Genomic DNA, 20,544 nt, shown 5'->3' with positions numbered 1-20,544 from the left:
TTGTAATTTTAAGAATTTTATATAAATGGAATTAGACATTTATATAAATAATAATCAGCATAATTGTTTTGAGATTTATCCATGTTCTTGAGTATATCAATAATCCATTCCTCTTTATGTCATTGATTGTAACACTGTTAATCTATTCACCTGTTGATGGACATTTAGGTTGTTTTTAGTTTGGGGCCATTACAAACAAAGTTGCTATAAACATTCATGTGCAAATCTTTTTATTTATCTTGGATAGTTACATGAGCACGCAATACCTGAGTCATACAGCAGCTATATGTATCTTTTTTAAAACTGCCAAGCTGTTTTCCAAAGTGGCAGGACCATTTTCCATTCCCACCATTCAATGTGTGAGAATTCCAGTTGCTCCACATTCTCCCCCAACATTTGATTTTTAATTTTAGCCATTCTAATACGTGCATAGTGACATTCTTTTGTGGCTTTAGTTTTCCTTTCCTCAATGATTAGTGCTATTTAACATTTTTTCATCTACCTACTTTCTAATCATTTATCTTCTTTGATGAAGCTTCTGTTCATATTTCCCCCATTTCTTTTTTTGAAGAGGAAAGAGTTGTTTGAGTTTTGAGAATTCTCTGTATATTCTGGATCTGAGTCTTTTATTAGATATGCATTTGATATTTATTTCCCATTTTTTCCATTTGTTCTTTATTGCCTTTTTCCTTTTACTGCCTTCTTTTGGATTGATTGAATAGTTTGTATTATTCCATTTTTATATTCTCCACAATTTTTTAATGTGTTGGGGGACGTGTGTGTGTGCATGTGTGTGTGTGTTTATTTTTTTCTCTTTGCAATTCATTTTGGAAACTTTTTATTGATCTGCTTCAAGTTTACTGATTCTTTTCTTAGCCATGTCAGGTCTACAATTATTTCTAATTTTCCCCTTCTGGGTATTTTTTGTTTATTTGTTTTGCTACTGCTTTCATGCATTTTACTTCTACATGTTAAACTTACATGTTAAAACCCCACAATATTTGGTTGTTAATTCTGCCTCAAGCCATTGATTATATTTTAAAGATATTTAATAAGAAAAGTCTCTATATTTTTCTACATGCCATTTCTTATTCTCTTCATTATTTTGTATAGGACCAAATTTCCATCTAGCATAATTTGCCTTATGCTTGAAAGACTTCTTTCAACATTTTTTGTAGGGCAGGGTCTGCTGGTGATTAATTCCTTTAACTAATATGTACCTTCATTTTTGCAAGATGTTTTCCCTGGATAAAAAATTACAGGCTGAAAGTTTTGTTTTTGTTTTTTCAGTATTTACTGATGTTGCTCCACTGTTGTCTAGTTTGCATTGTTTTCATCAAGAACTCTGCTCTCCTCCTTGTCTTTTTTCCTTTGTATCTAATGTGTCTTTCGCTTCTGGCTTTTAAATTTTTCTTTTTTTAACTGGTTTTAAGCAATTTCATTATAACATGTCTTTGCATACTTTTCTTCATGTTTCCTATGCTTGGAGTTCTTTAAGATTCTTAGACCTGAGGTTTATAATTTTCATCACATTTGGAAATGTTTTTAGTAATTATTTCTTTCAAATGTTTTTCTGTCCCTCTCTCTCTTCTCCTGTGGGGGTTCCAAATTCTCCTGTATTAGTTTGCTTGAAGTTGCCTCACAACCCACTGATGCTTTATTGATTCGTTCAGGATTTTTTCCTTCTTGGATAGTTTCATTTGGGATAATTTCTATTACCATGTCTTCAAGTTCACTCATCATTTTTTCTGCAATACCTAATCTGTCATTGATCCAGTCTGTCTTTTTATCTCACACATTATAATTTTAACCTTAAGAAATTCGATTTTTGTATCTTCATATCTATAACTAACAGTTCAATCTTTTCTCTAGCTCCATAAATATATGGAATATCTATGTTCTGTTTTAATAACAGAACTAACAACCTTATCAATAAGCTTAATGTCTTCAATTACTGATTATCCATGTAATTTCTGGGCTAATTTCAACTAATTATTCTTTACCGGTTTGTGGGCCCTGTTTTCCTGTGTCTTTCCATGCCTATTAATATTTTATTAGATGGGCTGGGCACGGTGGCTCATGCCTGTAATCCCAGCACTTTGGGAGGACAAGGTGGGCAGATCACTTGAGGTCAAGTGTTCAAGACCAGCCTAGCCAACATAGTGAAAGCCCATCACTACTAAAAATACAAAAATTAGCTGAGCATGGTGGCGTGTGCCTGTAATCCCAGCTACTCAGGAGGCTGAGCCACAAGAATCACTTGAACTCAGGAGGTAGAAGTTGCAGTGAGCCGAGATCTCACCACTGCACACCAGCCTGGGCGACAGAGTGAGACTTTGTCTCAAAATGAAAAATTTAAAAAAAACATTTTTTTATTAGATGTCAAACATTGTAAAATTTACCTTCTTGGGTGCTGCATATGTATTTTATTTCTATAAATATTCTTGAGCTTTGTTATGGGAGATAGTTCATTGGAAAGCATATGATCATTTTGAGTCTTGCTTTTTTAAGCTTTGTTAGGCAGAAACAGAGCAGTGATAGTCCAGGCCTGACTTTAGCTGTACTAATGAGGCAAAATTCTTCTGAGTACTCTACTCAAATGCCCACTGAGTTATGAGGCTTTCCATTCTGGCTGGTGGGAAGAAGTTCCAGTTGCGGCTCCATGTGAGCTCCAAGGATTTCGCCTCTAATCCTTTAGATTCTTGCCCCCAGCCTTGGGGGGTTTCCTAACATGCATGTGTTGATCAGTACTCAGTTGAATACTTAAAGACTCCCTACAGGTCTGCGTAGTTTTCAATCTATGTAGTTCTCTCTTTTCTGGCATTCTACTCTGTGGCCTCTAGCCACCTTGGCCTTCCCAGTCAATCTACATTGTCTGCTTACTCAGAATCTTACTCTGAGAATCTCCTTACTCTGAGAATATAGGCCTGCAGCCTGAATACTCTCTCCAGGCAGTAAGCTGGGACACTATAGGGCTTACCTTGCTTATTTCTCATCTCTCCAGCATCACTGTCCTTTGTTGCCTGCACACAATGTCTTGAGAACTGCTGTTTTGTATATTTTTTTCCAGTTTTCCAGTTGCTTCCAGTGGGGAATAAATCCTGTCCCCTGTCATTCCATCTTGATCAAGAGCAGAAATTAAACGTGCATTTTTAGAACAGCCATTCTACTTATTCTGCCATTTCTCTATCTACAAAAACAACTCATCCTTTAAGTCCAAATATAATATCAGTTTCTTTGTATAAGACTTTCCTGACATTCCCAGTATTTCCTAATGAACCCTATTACAGCATTTATCACAATGTATTTTAATTATTTGGTTATATGTATATCTCCTCTGTTAGGAGAGATATACATAGTATCATATATCATAATAAAATACATGCATTTATATTCCCAGTGCCTAGGACAATAAGTAACACGTAGTAGGCGTCCAACAAATATTTTATGGATGTTCTGTGAGCTCTTTGTGGTTCTTCTTTGGAAAGTTCTCATGAACTGGCCATCAGTTCATCTAAATCTGGAATGTCAGCCTTCCCATCAGGATTTTAGGATTTTAGGAAAGCACTGGGCTCCATCACTGCCTTCTTTCTCCCACTCCTTTATCACCTAGTTGCTGACGGGTGTTCAGGAAAATAATAGCTAATAGTAATCATAAGAACAGTAAGGCAAATAGCTGGTGGTGCCTACTAGTACATCCAAATTGTAACTCAGGATTTCTCACTGGTCCATCTGCATTAAATTCTAAAAATCCACAGACCAGGAGTCAGAAGGCCTGATGTGCAATCTGCTCTGTCACCTCCTGGCTGTGCAAACCAGAGCTGTTAACCAATCTCTTAAAGCCATTTTGTGGTCAAGAAAATGGGAATGATAATAATACAGGTTTACAATCTTTTGTCTGCAATTTCAAAATCCTAAAAGCTATGAAAATCAAATGCTTTGTCATAACTCATCTGGCATCAAAATCTGACCTATATGAAATGAATTCATGTGAGGCTCTTTAACACTTTTATTTGATCCCATTATGATCACTCAGACCCTCCTGGGTATAGTGTGTAATGTATGCTAAGGCCACCAACATATCCTTCTAAAAATTGAAAAATTCTGAATTCCAAAGTCTGACCCCAATGCATTCACCTTAATAGAGCATACACTTGGGCCAAGCATTTCCTAAAAGGGACTGTGGTTCTTTCCCTACCTCATGGGGTAGTTGTGAGGTGTAAGGATAACATAAATTAAAGCTCTTATCATAGTACCTGAATGCAGTAGGCCCTCATGAATTCATGTTATTATTATTTTTTAATTATAAAAATTTTTAGCCCAAAATACATTTTCTCAGTTCTTCTGGAAAAGCACAAATAACCTATAGCACACTCTTCTAGCAATGTACTCAAGTTTTCTATTCCCTTTCTCGTCTTTTTTCTTTTTCTCACATTTTCTTATCCTTCCTTCCTTTCACTCTTCCTAATATTCCATTTTTTTTTTTTTTTTTAAGACAGCCTTGCTCTGTTGCCTAGGCTGGAATGCAGTGCCATGATCTCGGCTCACTGCAACCTCCGCCTCCCAGGCTCAAGCGATTCTTCTGCCTCAGCCTCGCGAGTAGCTGGGGTTACAGGTGACTGCCACCACACCTGGCTAATTTTTGTATTTTTAGTAGAGATGGGGTTTTGCCAGGTTGGCCAGGCTGGTCTCGAACTCCTGACCTCAAGTGATCCACCCACCTCGGCCTCCCGAAGTGCTGGGATTACAGGCGTGAGCCACCACGCCCGGCCCCTAATATCCCATTCTTTTAGTCTCTTTGAGAGTGTGATGAAAGATATGAACCTTCTTTCCAGAAAATCACTCCTTAGCACATATATATACACTTTCACATGCCCTTTTATGGAAGTCACGAAGTCCCCCAAGTCCATCAGGGGATCCCTACTTTGGGGAGCTCATCGTTATAGAATTAATATCATATGTATAAGAAAAATACCATTCACATGATGTATTACTGTTTACCAATAATTTAAATTATTTAAAAAATCATTTTATATTAAAAATACTATGCAAAATGTTTAAATGTTTGGAAAAAATGAAAATATTTCCAAAACAAATAAAAGGAATAACAGGTAAGTTACTATCCTGAATAACTTAGGCAGGTGAATGAACCAAACAACCTTTTATGGATATTATCAGTTCTATTTTTCTATGATTCTATTCTTGTCAACAATTTAAATTCGTGTAGTACATATAGCTTATAAAGTGCTTTTATACATATGAACTCCATAAATCCTCATAGCCTTCTTGAGAGTTGGGAAAGAGGCACATATTATCTTCATTTTACAGATTTAAAAATCAGACAGGGCAAGTGACTTTATGTAAGGTCACATAACTCAATCTCCAAATGTCTAATCCAGTGATTATGCCACCACATTCACTGGTTCTTATGAAAATTATTCCCATATATAGCTCTTCCATTCCAAGTTTTCATTGACACTCTAAACCATATTTGCATTTGACTTCTTTTATATATATGTATCTCTGAAATATATATATTTACATGATATTTTTCTGACATACTATAAGATGGTGGCTGTAACTGCTTCCCTCCCGTATTTTCTATTGACTTTCATGTAAGCACATAGGTTACACCACATGCCAATATAAGCCAAAAAATATTGCTGTGAAAATCAAGGACAAGAACACCATATTATTCTCAATGCTCATTAGCTTGAAAGCACAAGCACAATATACTATATAGTTTGAGGAGGGAACTTGTAGTTTGTCCATGTATTAAGATTCAAATAAGTCATAATACAATGGAAATATTAATTCATATTTAGTGAGTATGTGATAACTAATACTTTTTAAAGTACTGGTATTCAGAAAGCACTGCTTATTCCTAGAAGCAGCTGGAGGGCATTTTTCAAAATTGCATGTAGCTATACCTGTAGAAAACTCAAAAGAAGTCCAATGCCAGGTCAAAGTTTTGTTCATAGGACACTTAGTTTATTTTATCTATTATGTTTTTCACAATTCCCCTATTGAGGGAGTTTTACTCCTGAGAGATTCAGTGACTTTCCCAGAGCCAGATATTTATCTGTGAAGAATTTCCACCTATCATTTTGTTAATTATTGAAATTAAATTCAATTCAATATCCTTTTTGGTTACTTCTTATGGCTAAATCCCACCGGATCCCTTAAAGTCATGAATTGAGCTCTCTCATCAATAAGAGGAATTATGCATGAGCAAGTATGACTAATACCTAAATAACACTTTCAGATTGCATCTAAGAGTAAATTAAAGAGAAAGTCTAACTGTAAGAACGTATGCCTTTGATTCTGTGGGTAAAATGGCAACCTGTAATCTCTATGTTTTTAAGTGATGAATCATAACCCAACATAGGTGTCTATTTGAAATTTATAATGGGTTTTTATAAATACTGTCTTGCTTAAAGGTGTCTATTTTGGAGGTCCCTTTATTTCAGAGCCTCTTAAGGGCTATACTGTTAGTTTCAAATATTGCTTTTATTGAACAGATGATAAAGATATAACAATCAGGGCTTTAGGCAGAACAAAAGAAACATGAAAAGAGTGGTTTTTGTACCTTCAAATTTCCATTTTTTTCTTTAACCAAAACCATTAATAACACCTCTCCAGTGTACATACTTTAAGTCCTTTCCACCTTCCCTCTTATCCAAACCTAGTTTCAGATAAGCAGCTGGAAATTCTGGCTACACGTAGCAGATTAAACACACATGTTTACTATTGCTCCTCTGTAACACGCCAAAATTAAAATAAATGCTTAAAAGCCATAAATCTACAAGAACAAAGAGAATGGGAGAGCAGATAACAGCAGATGAGAGATGTCAACAAAACTTTAGACTCAAGAAAGCAGATGGATAAATAGCAATTGATTTGGCAGACCAGAGAAAACAGAACTGTGAGCTTGCAGGGAAGGAAGCTGCTTAGCTCTGGTGAATCTTGGAAATACTTAAATCTTGGGATAGTAGGTACCTCTGATAGCAGGACTTCAGGGCAAAGCTGCCAACTGGAGGATAGACTGAAAATTTATGTGAAGCTCAGTTACACCCCAGATCCCCTCTCCAGGAACCTGGCCCTCTTCTACCTCTATGGAACAGATTTACCTTTGGAGAGATTTACAGCTGAAAATGGACAGTGGGGTGGCATTGGTGAAAGGCAACACAGAAAGTGAGGGAATTTAATAGAGTCTACCAACTGAATAGTGAGTCTCAAGTCCCTTTTCCTTTTGTCTCCCAGATTGCTTACAGCTGCACTTTTATTTTCCAGGCAAGAGAGAGAATTCCTTAAGGAGTCAGTGGTTATCAATGTAGGGTAATTTCGTCCACTAGGGGAACATGTTGACAATGTCTCAAAACATGTTTGTTTCACACACCTGGTGTATGGATAGGGGCTGTTGGGGGTAGCCATCTAGTGGATAGACACCAGGGATGCTGCTAAACATCCTACAAACACACAGGCCAGCGCCACACAACAAATTACCCAGCACAAAATGTCAATAGTGCCAACATTAAGAAATCCTGCACCATGACAGTGCTTTTCAAAGTGTACTCTCCAAGCCCACAGCATGCTCAGCAGCTGGGAACTTGTTAGAAATGCAAGCCTACCCAGACCTACCCAATCACCAACTTTGGCGGTGAGTCTTGGCCTTCTGTGTTTTAACAGGCTCTCCAAGAGATTCTAACTCAGTCACAGTTTGAACCACTACTGAACCACTGCTGTTAGGAAGCTACAACCCAAAAGAAAAGCCCCACAGATGCTGAGAGCTGGTGATCCTCAGGGTGAGTGTGCAACTGCCTCGCGTTCCCATCATGTGCTATGCACTATGAGACTGCCATCAACTTGTTAATAAATGACTCTTAAAAAAGAATAACCAGCCAGATAAATCACCAAATTATTGAGAAAACGTGTCTAACATGAAAGTCAGGGACCCAAACAAACAAAAGATATGTGTGTGTGTGTGTGTGTGCATGTATACTCACACATAAGGCCTGTAATTACTGTCTTCAACAAGATAAGGTAGGTTTCAACAAAACAAGGCAATGCCATTTTAGGCTGGATGATTTTAAAAGAAAAAAAGTTTAGAAAGCAAAAATTATCATTAAAAGAATAAAGAAAAAGAAGAAAAGTCAAGGCACAGAACTAAAATAGGGAATTGCAAATCACAGTCCAAACTAAAACGAGAATAACTTGATGCTGAGTTCCAGACTGAATGGGGTAAAATTACTTCATTGTCTCCTACTCAAAGACTGGATTGGCCCTGGACCCATAGATGGTTAAAATGAGAAAAGACTCCACCTCTGGCTGAGGAGGACTCTAAGGGTAAGGGACAGGAAGGGCCTGAGGAGGAAAGAGCACCGTGTAACGGTATGGTGAGCAAGCATGATTCAGGAATCAATGCATTACTTTCCTTTTGTCTCCCATTGTTGTTTTAAAATTTCTTCAGTGGAAAATGCCTTCTGCTTTTTGATAAAAGCCTTGGCAGTTTCCTGGCTTCTCACTCTTAAGTAATGGAGAGTTCAACCATCACTTAAAGTCACAAAACGAAGTCTCAATTTACACATGAAATGTGTCCAGTCCAATACATCAATCAACACTTCCATATTTATTTAGGGTAAGAGGTCTCCTTTTCCTCTTTTAGCTACAAGCCACAGAAGCAAGAATTTGTTCATTAGGAAGAGGTGTTTGTTAGCTGTGGCTTGCCTCTTTCTCATACTGTTTCTCCACTCTTTGCTATCTGTGGTTTCAGCCCCTCAGGTATGGCAAGTGGGGGCGGGGGAGAAGCAAAGGGATGCTTTCTGGGCTGGTTTCAGGCAGGCTCCTTCTCTCGCTGGTACTTCTTTGGGCTCATCAAAGGCCCCCCTCCTGATGGGGAATGAAATCTATTCCTGTAGTTGTCACTCAGTCCTTGGATCCTGGTTCTCTAGCTATCCAACCAAACAGAGACCCTGTGTGGAAGGTCCTCTAGGACAGGACTTGAAACTGCTCCAGTCCATCTCATTTGGCTCTTTTTTCCCCTCTCCTCAACATGGCTATCATCTAGTCCCAGAAGACTCTTATATCCTTTGCCCTGGTAAATGTGGACAGAGGAGACCATCTCAGCGCAGCCACCTCCATCCACTCTACTGCACTGGCCTCTTAAACTTGTTCAACTACTGGGCCTAAAAGAAAGCAGTAGTCTGGCAGATGTCTTCACAAATTTTTTTTCAACACTTCAGGTATTCCCTTTACTCTTAGTCTCAGTCAATTTTTTAAAAATGTAGGGTCCTCACGCCTGTAAAATTTCCCCCTCACTTTCTTAGAAAACTTCGGAATACTGCTCTATGGGCACACAGAACCATGAGATTGGCTGCAACAGCGACCAGGGAGCAGTGGGCTGGTGGAACCCCTCCTTGCCTGTGCCTTCAGGAGGGCAATAACTTCTCCAAGCCACTATGTCCTCGTCTCTCATAAAATGCCTCTTTCATAAAATGTAAGTGCTTTCTAAATAAACTTTCAGTCCTAATATGTTTTGATTCTGACATACACTATTTTGGTAGCTGGATGGATAAAATCTATATTCACAATAGAAAAGGCTCAATTATAATAAAAGATTCAAGATCCTTTTTAAATGTAGCTCCTCCCCTCTGTAGGTGCATGATTTACGGGAGGAGGTGAGGTGGTGCACGGTATGTGTGGTTCTTTGTCAGGGCCCTGGCTCAGCTTTACTCTCTATTCAGCCCTCCCCAGCGCTGGAGTCATACATCCAAGGTACACTTCGCCAGTGCCCTCGCATTGGGCTGGTGCTGATACACTCTCCCTGCTTAATCCCCCGAAAAAGAATATTAGCTGTGATTTCAGTTTTAATCATTGAAAAATCGAAACCTACTAAATCCAACATATTGCTGTAGTTACTGAGGGTCTCACACTGGAGGATCCATTTATTCTCTGCAGTCGAAAAAATTAGTGGCTATGTTAATAAATATACATTTACAATCAGTCTTCAGCTCATTATTTTTGCAATATAATTCAGATCCTTAAGCCTCTGAGATACGCAGTCTGCAGTTGTAGGGCATAGAAATACACAGGTGTTAAATTATCTGCAGAGAGCACGTTTACTGTAATTTTGAATTCAGTAGAAGTACATTATTTATTGCTTGGAAAAATTATAGCACTAAAATAGAATATAAAAACTATAACATTCAAGGAAATTGTGTTCCCCAGCTCAGAACCAAAACTATATCTACGTACAATGTGTGGAATTTTGTTATAATGTGGTATATTGTGCCTTGCTTTCTTTAAACAAAAAGAATTCAAATATTTTCTTTAACCAAAAAGTATTTTTAGAAGGCAGAGATAATTAACCTTGGAAAGCCAATTATTCCTTTGGTTAATTATAAAATAAAATATAGAAAGCATTTCTATCAGTAAAAATTCTCCTTATGAGGGTTTTAAAACTCACCATATATGAAATGAAATCTTCTCAAAAGGCAATGCAGTATAGGATTACTAAGATTACATTTGCAATACAGATATTACAATATTCATAAAGATACAGAAGCAATTACGGTGATGATATTTTGCATTCTTTGAAACAATTGAAATGGATTCTGTTTCAAATGGATAGGCATGCCAGAAAATTCTGGGAGAATATTATTCTCTAAGGTAAGAATAGAGAAACCATGAGTGTACACGATTCTTCTTTTATTTTTCTATGCATCTGCAGCCCATTTGGGGTTTGGATTTGAAATGCAATGTTATGCTCAGACAGAAACAGGTATTAACTTAATTGAATAACAGAATTACCTGCAATTTTGTAAATTGCAGAAAGGTTTTTCTCTCTCTCTCCCTCTCTCTCTCTTCATATGATATTAGTAAGTGATTGCTTTCTGAGCTGGAAGGAGAAAACTGGGAAGGCTGAAATATACAATTAAAAAGGTGTCAGATAGGGAGCTTTTACCTCCCAATGGCACAGGATACTAGCAGAGGACAGTCAAGGACACCAGTTAACAAATGCAATGGCAGTGAAAATGGATTCTGACTCTCCACTCAGCAAAATAATTGGTGTCCCAAGTCCTTCAAGTTTACTTCTTTCCTCTGGTAAGGTGCCAGGAAATTCATCCTTCTTGGTTACTGTTAGGCTTTTTGCTGTTTTCAATTCCACTGCTTGGTGGCTAGATGCGCTTTGACTTAAGCACTTCAAGAGGACCACACCTGTGCTACTTGTTCTGATTTTTTTTACTCTGTAGTTGCTGATATCAATGATTTTAAAAGCACTAGCATTGACTTTGTGGACTTAAAAGCAACAACAATAATGGATTCAAGAACAGTAGCTACAATTTATTGAGCATGTTTTGTGTGCCATGATATTAAATATAATACCATCTGATCTGCTTTCCACAAAAGCCCTGTGAAGTGGGGGATATTATTATACCCATTTTACAGATAAGGAAAGTGAAACTTGCTGAAAGTCATACAAGCTAGAGCTGGGTTATAAACACAGAATTTGGAATCTAACATTTATGCTCTTATGCCTCACATTCTAGTTTCCCCACATAGTAAGTAGTAGTATTTTCTGACTGTTTATACTATGCAAGGGATGATATCAAGTACTCTACATGCATCTTTTAAGTTATGACTACAATGCTTGAAATACTCTGTCTCTTGTCTAATGAACTTGGAGAAGGCTCTCTTCTCACTAGGGTCAAACTTATGTAATAAGACTGCTGAAAGTTGTAGCCAAACCTTATTATCAGAGATCAAATATGAGTGTGGATTTCGCCATTCACCAACTTGGTGAAGTTATTTAAATTCTCTGATTCTTTTTCATTAAAATAAGGATAATAATTATGCCTGTTTCATGAGTCTTAAAGAGAATTATGAATTATTTCATTAAAGATCACCATGCACTCATTCTCAATAAATTTCAGCTATTGTGATATTAATTTTGGTATTTTACATATGAAAGGTAGATTTATAACTCTCATTCCCAAGTAGCTTGGGCCATTTTTATGTGGAGGTAGGTCAAAATGGCAATTGTGAATCAGTATCTAAGAAGTGTTTCAGCGTCCTGATTTACTTCTATATTGGGGTCGATTCATTTCTCACTGAAAAAATTTTCCCCTTGATTTGAGGCAGACTTTATCCTTCCCTTGTTCCAGAGTCCTAATCTAGTTATCTAGAAAATACTTACTAGCCCAGAAATTCATTTTATCTATCTTTTACAAGGTCCAATGTGTTACCATCAAAATTGGGTATTATGCTATTTCCAGGATGGCCCAACCTTCTAGGTTGGCCTACAGATGAGCTTTCTCCCCAAGGACATTTCCTACACACACACACACAAAAGAATAGAATAGAATAGAATAGAATAGAATAGAATAGAATAGAATAGAATAGAATAGAATAGAATAGAATAGAATAGAATGAATAGAATAGAATAGAATTCTATGAACTTGCCAAATTGAGGAGGTTGAGATACAATGAGGACCTCGACTCTCTCCAGAATTTATAGGCATCTAAAAACCTTCCAAGATTATTATAACTTCCTGGAGAGAGAAGCTGTCCCTCATACCCCAGGAATTTCTTAGTCATGCACACCAGTTTCTGATTTAGTCAAGACTAACAGAGCTAAACCAAACAAACCCAAACAAATAAAGTAAAGGTCAAACAAAAGCTTGTTTGTTCAGAGAGGCCAAATGTGCATCAGAATGTGAGAGAAACCTTCCAGGATTATATGGTATCTACATTTAACCAATGATGGGTGTTCTTTAAAAACTTAAGTTTAAAATATTTGATGGGAGGCCCTCAGACTACCTGTGAGATGAAACTCTTCTGACTCATGTTTGGCCACATACATCTATGTCAAAAGATATTATGAAAGCACAGGTCTTAACTGGCTATACACGAACTGGTTTTTTACAATCTTTGGTTCTAAAACAACTGTCTCAACTTCTATAGATGCTAAACCCTCTCAGACCAGCATCTATATGCTTATACAAAAACATTGATTATAATGATTAAGTTAAATAAAGTGTGGGCCTACTACATTTTGTAACCAAAGCTTTTAAAAGCTTATTCTAACTTGTGAACATAACCATTAGCAACCAATTGACCTAAATTAATTCTGTAGTAAAATTCTATAAAAATGAACTGAGGATCGTAGTTATTTGATTTTCAAAATTCTCTATTTTCCCCATGGTTTGTGGAACAGTCCACCCCAATATTAAGCCCAATTTTCCTTTATTAAATTATAAACCTAAGTTTCTTAAATCAATATTCTAATTCCTCTCTTAAAGAATATTTGAATAATACCATTAATAGGTCTTTGAAGAACTCTTATTTTCACAGTTAATTACAAAGACAAGAAGGAAAAGAAAGCTTAACTCCAAATCTATCTCTCCCAATGCTCACAAAAAGATTAGCTACGTAATTTTTCAGAGACCCGTGCAAAATAAAAATGTGGGACCTCTTGTTCAAAAATTAAAAACTCCAAGACAGCAACAGCAGAGCATTACAGTGCAAGGGACAGCCCTGTGGACCTGCACAGATCTCATGCCCTTGTGAGCCTTGCTCACAACTGCATTCACCCCATGTATAATCTCTCACATTTAGGGAATGCTTCTTTTCACTCCATGTGTAAGTTTAGATATGTGTATAAAGTTTGATCTTTGTGAATTCACAAATATCACAGAATGCTTTAGATACATGAAAGTGTGTCCAGAAGCACAAAAAATACAGTAAAAATGTATTAAAATGATTCAAAAAGGCTAGGAAACAGAGAGAATGAGAGAATAAGTCAGAACAATAGCTAGATCATCCACATCTTTTGTCACATTTTAGAAATAGAACCTCAGTAGTGAATTAGTAGTTAAAACTTTAATCAGTAGCTTAAAATATCATTATAGAAAGAAAACACCAGGATGAGATGGTTTATCAGTTGGTTCTGGCAAATATTAATTAATAGTTTCATGTTCATGAACTCTTTCAAAGAATAGAAAAAGAAAGAACATTCTCTGTCTCATTCTATAAGGTTAGTATAAATCTTGATACTGTGATGTCTAATGTTTTCTCTCTACTCCATACTTGCCCTGTATACACTTATCTTTGGGGCTGGAAGTCTGCAAACTATATTTCATAATCTCCTTGCCATCTGGCTTCCTGTTTGTTCCTGCTAATGTGAGGCACTGACAAGAGACTGGACAGTTAGTGAAATAGAAGCAATTTGTTTCGAATTTCTGTCGGTTCAACCAGCCATGGTAGATTTAGCTGTCATGGTGGCAGCCACCTGTGAGAGTAGATGCTTAGCAGAAGAGTAACTGCTTAGTCAACTTCCTTCCAGCTACAGCAGCCTCAGAATCGTAGCAAACATAGGCATCAGGTAATATCATTTTTCTTTTGCTTCTCTAACCCTCATTTACCTTCATTGGGTAATTAATCTTTCCTTTTTTGTTCCTCTAACTCTCCTAACAACTTTGTAATAAATTTAATTTCCTGTTTTAAATTTCACCTTCTTGCAAGTCTAAAATGATCCTGTATTCTTCTGCTTAGACAGTGATTAATTTAGTGCTTAAATAATCCAAGAATAGTTGATAAAGTAAATATTTTTTAAGTAAAAATGTCCTGCTATGGTCTGAATGTTTGTACACTCCCTACCCAATTCATACGTTGAAACCTAATCCTTAGTGTGATAGTATTGGAAGGTGGAGCTTCTGGGAGGTAACTAGATCAGTGGGATTAGTGTCCTTATAAAAGAGACCCTAGAGAACTGCCTTTTCCTTCCACCATGTGAGGACACATTGTAAGGCATCATCTATGAACCAAAAGCTGGCTCTCACTGGACACTGAATCTGCTGCCATCTTGATCTTGGACTTCCAAGTATTCAGAAATAGGAGAAATAAATCTATTTTGTTTGTAAGTTATGCAGTTTATGGTGTTTTGTTATAGAAGCCCAAACAGACTAGGACAAGTCCTAAACAAAATATTAGCATTAGCAATATTAGCACATTAGCAATTTATTTTAAAAGATGAGATTGCCAAGTTGTATTTATTCCAAGATTTCAAGGTTGTTTGAATATCAGCAGATCAATCAACACATTGCATCCCAATAATATCTGAAAGGAGAAAAACCATATGACCTTCTTTACAGACTCAGGAAAGATATTTAACAAAATTTAATATCCATTCATGACTAAAATTCTTATCTAACTGGTAGAATTGAATGTTCATAACATGAAAAAGGGAATCTACAAAGGCCTTATTGCTATCATTTTTCTAAAAGAATATAAACATTCTCTTTAGAATCAGGAAAAATTATTATTCCTATCACAATTTCTGTTCAACATTGTTCTGGAGATTATAGACAGGGTAGTAAGATAAGGAAAAAATAAGTCAAAGAATTAAGTATTTAAAATTGAGAACAAATACTATAATTCTTTAGATGATACAGTTGAAAGTCTACACATAAAACCCAAAGAATATATAGAAAAATATTAGGATATATAAGAGTTTAGCAGTGTTGCTAGAAATAAAACCAATGTAAATAAATCTACTTCATTTCTATATACCAGCAACAAATAGAAAATGTAATTTTACACTTTGGGAGGCTGAGGTGGGCGGATTGCCTGAGCTCAGGAGTTCAAGACCAGCCTGCGCAACATGGTGAAACCCCATCTCTACTAAAAATACAAAAAGTTAGCAGGGCATGCTGATGCACATGTGTGGTCCCAGCTACTTGAAAGGCTGAGGCATGACAATCACTTGAACACAGGAGACAGAGGCTACAGTGAGCCAAGATTGCACCACTGCACTCCAGCCTGGGCAGCAGAGTGAGACTCTGTCTCAAAAAAAAAAAAAAAAAAAAAAGGAAGAAAATGTAATTTTAGTGTTTATAGTAGCAACTAAGTAAAAACCATTAAAATATGTAAGCACTTTGTAGAAAAATTACAAAAGTTTATTGAAAGATATCTTAAAATACCTAAATAAGTAGAGTGATACGCCATCTTTTTAGAAAGACTCAATATAGTTTTTAAAATATCAATTATAATCTCGACTTAAAGTTTGGATAAAATTAAAATTTCGGCATAATTTTTTTTCATGGAACTTAGCAAGATGATTCTATGCACTGAATTCCAAGAGTCCGGAAAAGAGCCAAAACTCTCCTAAAGCAAAAGAGTAAGTGGAGAGATTTGTTTTAACTTCAGTAAAAAGTCATAAAGCTCTAGCAACTAAGATGAAAGTGTAATATTAGCATAGACATAGAGAATGAGTTCAGTGGAACTAAAGAGAGAAGCCCAACAACTAATCTATACATTTATGGAAACTTGATTTATGAACAAATTTGGCACTTCACCCAGCACTTTGGGAGGCCGAGGCGGGCGAATCACCTGATGTCAGGAGTTCGAGACCAGCCTGGCCAACATGGTGAAACCCTGTCTCTACTAAAAATACAAAAATTAGCTGGGTATGGTGGCATGTGTCTGTAGTCCCAGCTACTCAGGAGGCTGAGGCAGGAGAATCGCTTGAACCCAAGAGGCGGAGGTTGCAGTAAGCCGAGATCACATCACTGCACTTCAGCCTGGGTGGCACTTCAGATCAATGGGAAAATTAGGACTGTTCAACAATGTTGACAAAACCATTGTTTAACCGTGTAAGAAAAAAGTTGGATATGTACCTCATATAATACATAAAAATCAGTCCCAGGAAATTTAAAACTTGCATTTGAAAGGGAAAACATTTAAACATATAGGAGAAAATGTAGATAAATGTTTATACACTCAAGTTAGAATTTATTAAAGAAAAAACAAAAATGACAAACTTAAAGGAAAATATTTATAAATTCGAAAACTTTAAAATTAAAACCTTATGTTAATCAAAACATAATAAAAACATGAAAAAAACTGGAAGATAGACTTGCAACACACATACAAAATAAAGAATTAAAATGTAGAATATATTCAGAATGGAGGTGACATTATTTTATATATTGTTTTAAAAGATTACCAGGCCAATAAAGTGCATATAGGTGCAATAGTGAAAACTGGGACAGGAGTTAAGAGGCAAGCTAGGTGAATGGTGATGGAATTTTGGACTGGGGTGGTAGAGCAGTGGAGAAAAAGGAAGCAGATGGATTCCAGATGTGTTTTTGCATGTGTGGCCAACATAACTCACTGAAGAATGGTATGTGGATTTTAAAGAAAAGGAAAAAATTTGATTTTGACTCCAAACTTTTTGGCTTGATCAACTGGGCAAATGAGTTTCTATAAATAAATACATTTATTTCTATTCATGGAAAGGCCTGGGAGAAGAAAAGTTTCAGATTGAGGAGGAATATAGAGTTAACCTTTTGGCCACGTTAAGTTTAAGTTGCCTATTAGGTACCTAAATGGAGATATTGGCTCCATTGCAATAGACACTAGCTGCTTTAGTTCAGACCTCAACAGAGAGATCAGACATAGAAGAATAATTTGGATGTCATTGGCCATATGTGGTGTGAGGGTATCTATTTTTTTCTCCTGTACTGTGATGTGAAACAGAAAAGATTGTGATTCGTGATTCTGGAGATGAAAGACAAAGTGAAGAGGACCCGTACTTACAGGAGACATGCTGCCCCTGAACAATAGAGGCAGGAAAGGTACCGAAGAGAGCAATGTTCAGTAGAGTCCCCCAGGGCAGGCACACAGTCGATCACCTCTAGGAACAGTAATATGTGGTACTGAGTATTATTGTATTATAGATTCAGGGGATACATGTGCAGTTTGTTACATGGGTGTATTGCATAATGCTGAGGTTTGGGCTTGTAGTTAACTCACCATCCAAACAGTGAACATAGTACCCAACAGGCAGTTTTTCAACCCTTGCCCCCTCAAATTTTAAAGCCTCTGGTATCTATTGTTTCCATCTTTATGTTCACATGTACCCATTGTTTAGCTCTTACTTATAAGTGGTAACTTGTGGTACTTGATTTTCTGTTTCTGCATTAGTTCACTTAGGCCTCTGGCTGCATCCGTGTTACTGCAAAAAAATATTATTTCATTCTTTTTTATGGCTGCATAGTATTCCATGGTGCATATGTACCACATTTTCCTTGTCGAACCCACCACTGATGGTCACTTAGGTTGATTCCATGTCTTTGCAATTGTGAATACTGCTGAGATAAACATACAAGTGCAGGTGTCTTTTTGATAAAACAATTTATTTTCCTTTGGACAGATACTCAGCGGTGGGATTGCTGGGTCAAATGGTAGTTCTATTTTTAGTTCTTTGAGAAATCTCAATACTGTTTTCCATAAGGGTTGAACTACTTCACTTTCTCACCAACAGTGTGTAAGTGTTCTCTTTTCTTCATATCTTTGCCAATATCTGTTATTTTTTGACTTTTTAATAATAGCTATTTTGACTGGTGTGAGATGGTATCTCATTATGGTTTTAATTTGCATTTCTCTGATGATTAGTGTTGATGAGCATTTTTTCCTATGTTTGTTGGCCTCTTGTATATCTTCTTTTCAGAAATCTTTGTTCATGTCCTTTGCCCGCTTTTTAATGGGCTATTTGTTTAAGTTCCATATAGATTCTGGATATTAGTCCTTTGTTGCATGCATACTTTTCTCATTCTGGAGGTTGTCTGTTTATTCTCTTGATTGTTTCTGGTTTGTGTGTTTGTTTGTTTATTGTTTGCTGTGCAGAAGCTCTTCAGTTTAATTACATCTCATTTGTCTATTTTTGGTTTTGTTGCCTTTGCTATTCAGGTCTTAGTCATAAATTCTTTGTCTAGGCCAATGTCCACAAGAGTTTTTCCTGAATTTTCATATTTTGAGGTCATAAATTTAAGTATTTAATTCCTCTTGAGTTAATTTTTTATATGGTGAGAGGTGGGGGTCCAGTTTCATTCTTCTGCGTATGGATACTCAGTTTTCTCAACCATTTATTGAATAAGATGTCCTTCCTCCATTGTTTATTTTTGTCAACTTTGTCAAAGACCAGTTGGTTGTAGGTGTGGCTTTATTTCTGGGTTTTCTATTCTGTTCCACTGATCTATGTGTCTGGTTTTTGTTTGTTTGTTTGTTTTTTACTATTACAATGCTGTTTTGGTTACCATAGCCATATGGTATAGTTTAAACTCAGGCAACGTGATGCCTCCAGATTTGTTCTTTTTGCTGAGGATTGCTTTGGCTATTTGGGCTCTTTGGGGGTTTCATATGAATTTTAGAATTGTTTTTTCTAATTCTGTGAAAAAAATGGCATTGGTAATTTGATAGGAATAGCATTGAATTTATGGATTGCTTTGGGCAGTATGGTCATTTTAATGATATTGATTCTTCTTGTTCATGGGGATGGGATATTTTTCCATTTGTTTGCACCATTGGTGATCTCACTCATCAGTGTTATGCAGTTCTCCTTGTAAAGATCTTTCGCCTTCTTGGTTTAGTGTATTCCTAAGTATTTTCTTTTTTGTTTGGCTATTGTAAATGGGATTGAGTTCTCAATTTGGTTTTCAGCTTGAACATCCGGGATGTATAGAAATGCTACTGGTATTTAATAGCAAAGACTTAGAACCAACCCAAATATGCATTAATGATAGACTGGATTAAGAAAATGTGGCACATATACACCATGAAATACTACGCAGCCATAAAAAAGAATGAGTTCATGTCCTTTGCAGGGACATGGATGAAGCTGGAAACCATCATTCTCAGCAAATTATCACAAGGACAGAAAACCAAACGCCGCATGTTCTCACTCATAGGTGGGAGTTGAACAGTGAGAACACATGGACACAGGGCGGGGAACATCAGACACCGGGGCTGGTTGGAGGTGGGGGGCTGAGGGAGGGATAGCATTAGGTGAAATACCTAATGTAAATGACGAGTTGATGGGTGCAGCAAACCAACATGGGACATGTATACTTACGTAACAAACCTGCATGTTGTGCACAGGTACCCTAGAACTTAAAGTATAATAATAATAATAAAGAAATGCTACTGATATTTGTATGTTGATTTTGTATCCTGAAGTTTTGCTGAATTCATTTATCAGGTCTAGGAGTCTTTCAGAGAAATCCTTAGGATTTTCTAGGTATAGAATCACGTCATCAGAGAACAGAGATAATTTGACTTTCTCTTTTCCTATGTGGATGCCTTTTATTTCTTTATTTTTTCTGAATTCTGTAGCTAGAACTTTCAGTACTATGTTGAATAGGAGTGGTACAAGTGGGCATCCATGTTTTGTGCCAGTTCTTAGGGGGAATGCTTCAAGCTTTTGCCCATTGAATATCATGTCAGCTGTGGGTTTGCAATAAATGGCTCTTATTATTTTGAGATATGTTCCTTCAGTGCCTAGTTTGTTAATGCCTAGTTTGTTGAGGGTTTTTATCATGAAGAGACATTGGATTTTTTTATCGAATGCTTTTTCTGTCTATTGAGATGATCATATAATTTTGGTTTTTAATTTTGTTTATGTGATGAATCACATTTATTGATTTGCATATGTTGAAACATCCTTGCATCCCAGGAATAAAACCCTCTTGATTGTGATAAATTATC

General features: G+C 36.6%; 1 protein-coding gene across 1 annotated transcript in view; it reads left to right on the top strand.

Annotated features, from left to right (window-relative positions):
• Nucleotides 1-20,544, top strand: part of SAMD3 (sterile alpha motif domain containing 3) — a 192,182-nt gene that overhangs the window by 14,034 nt on the left and 157,604 nt on the right. The window contains exons 2-3 of the mRNA XM_003827645.5: nucleotides 7,690-7,805; nucleotides 9,327-9,496. The gene's annotated coding sequence lies outside the window, so the exon portion shown is untranslated. The remainder of the gene's footprint in view (nucleotides 1-7,689; nucleotides 7,806-9,326; nucleotides 9,497-20,544) is intronic.

The sequence above is a fragment of the Pan paniscus genome, chromosome 5, assembly GCF_029289425.2.
Source record: "Pan paniscus chromosome 5, NHGRI_mPanPan1-v2.0_pri, whole genome shotgun sequence".
Lineage (NCBI taxonomy): Eukaryota > Metazoa > Chordata > Mammalia > Primates > Hominidae > Pan > Pan paniscus.
This window is presented reverse-complemented; position numbering and strand designations above follow the sequence as displayed.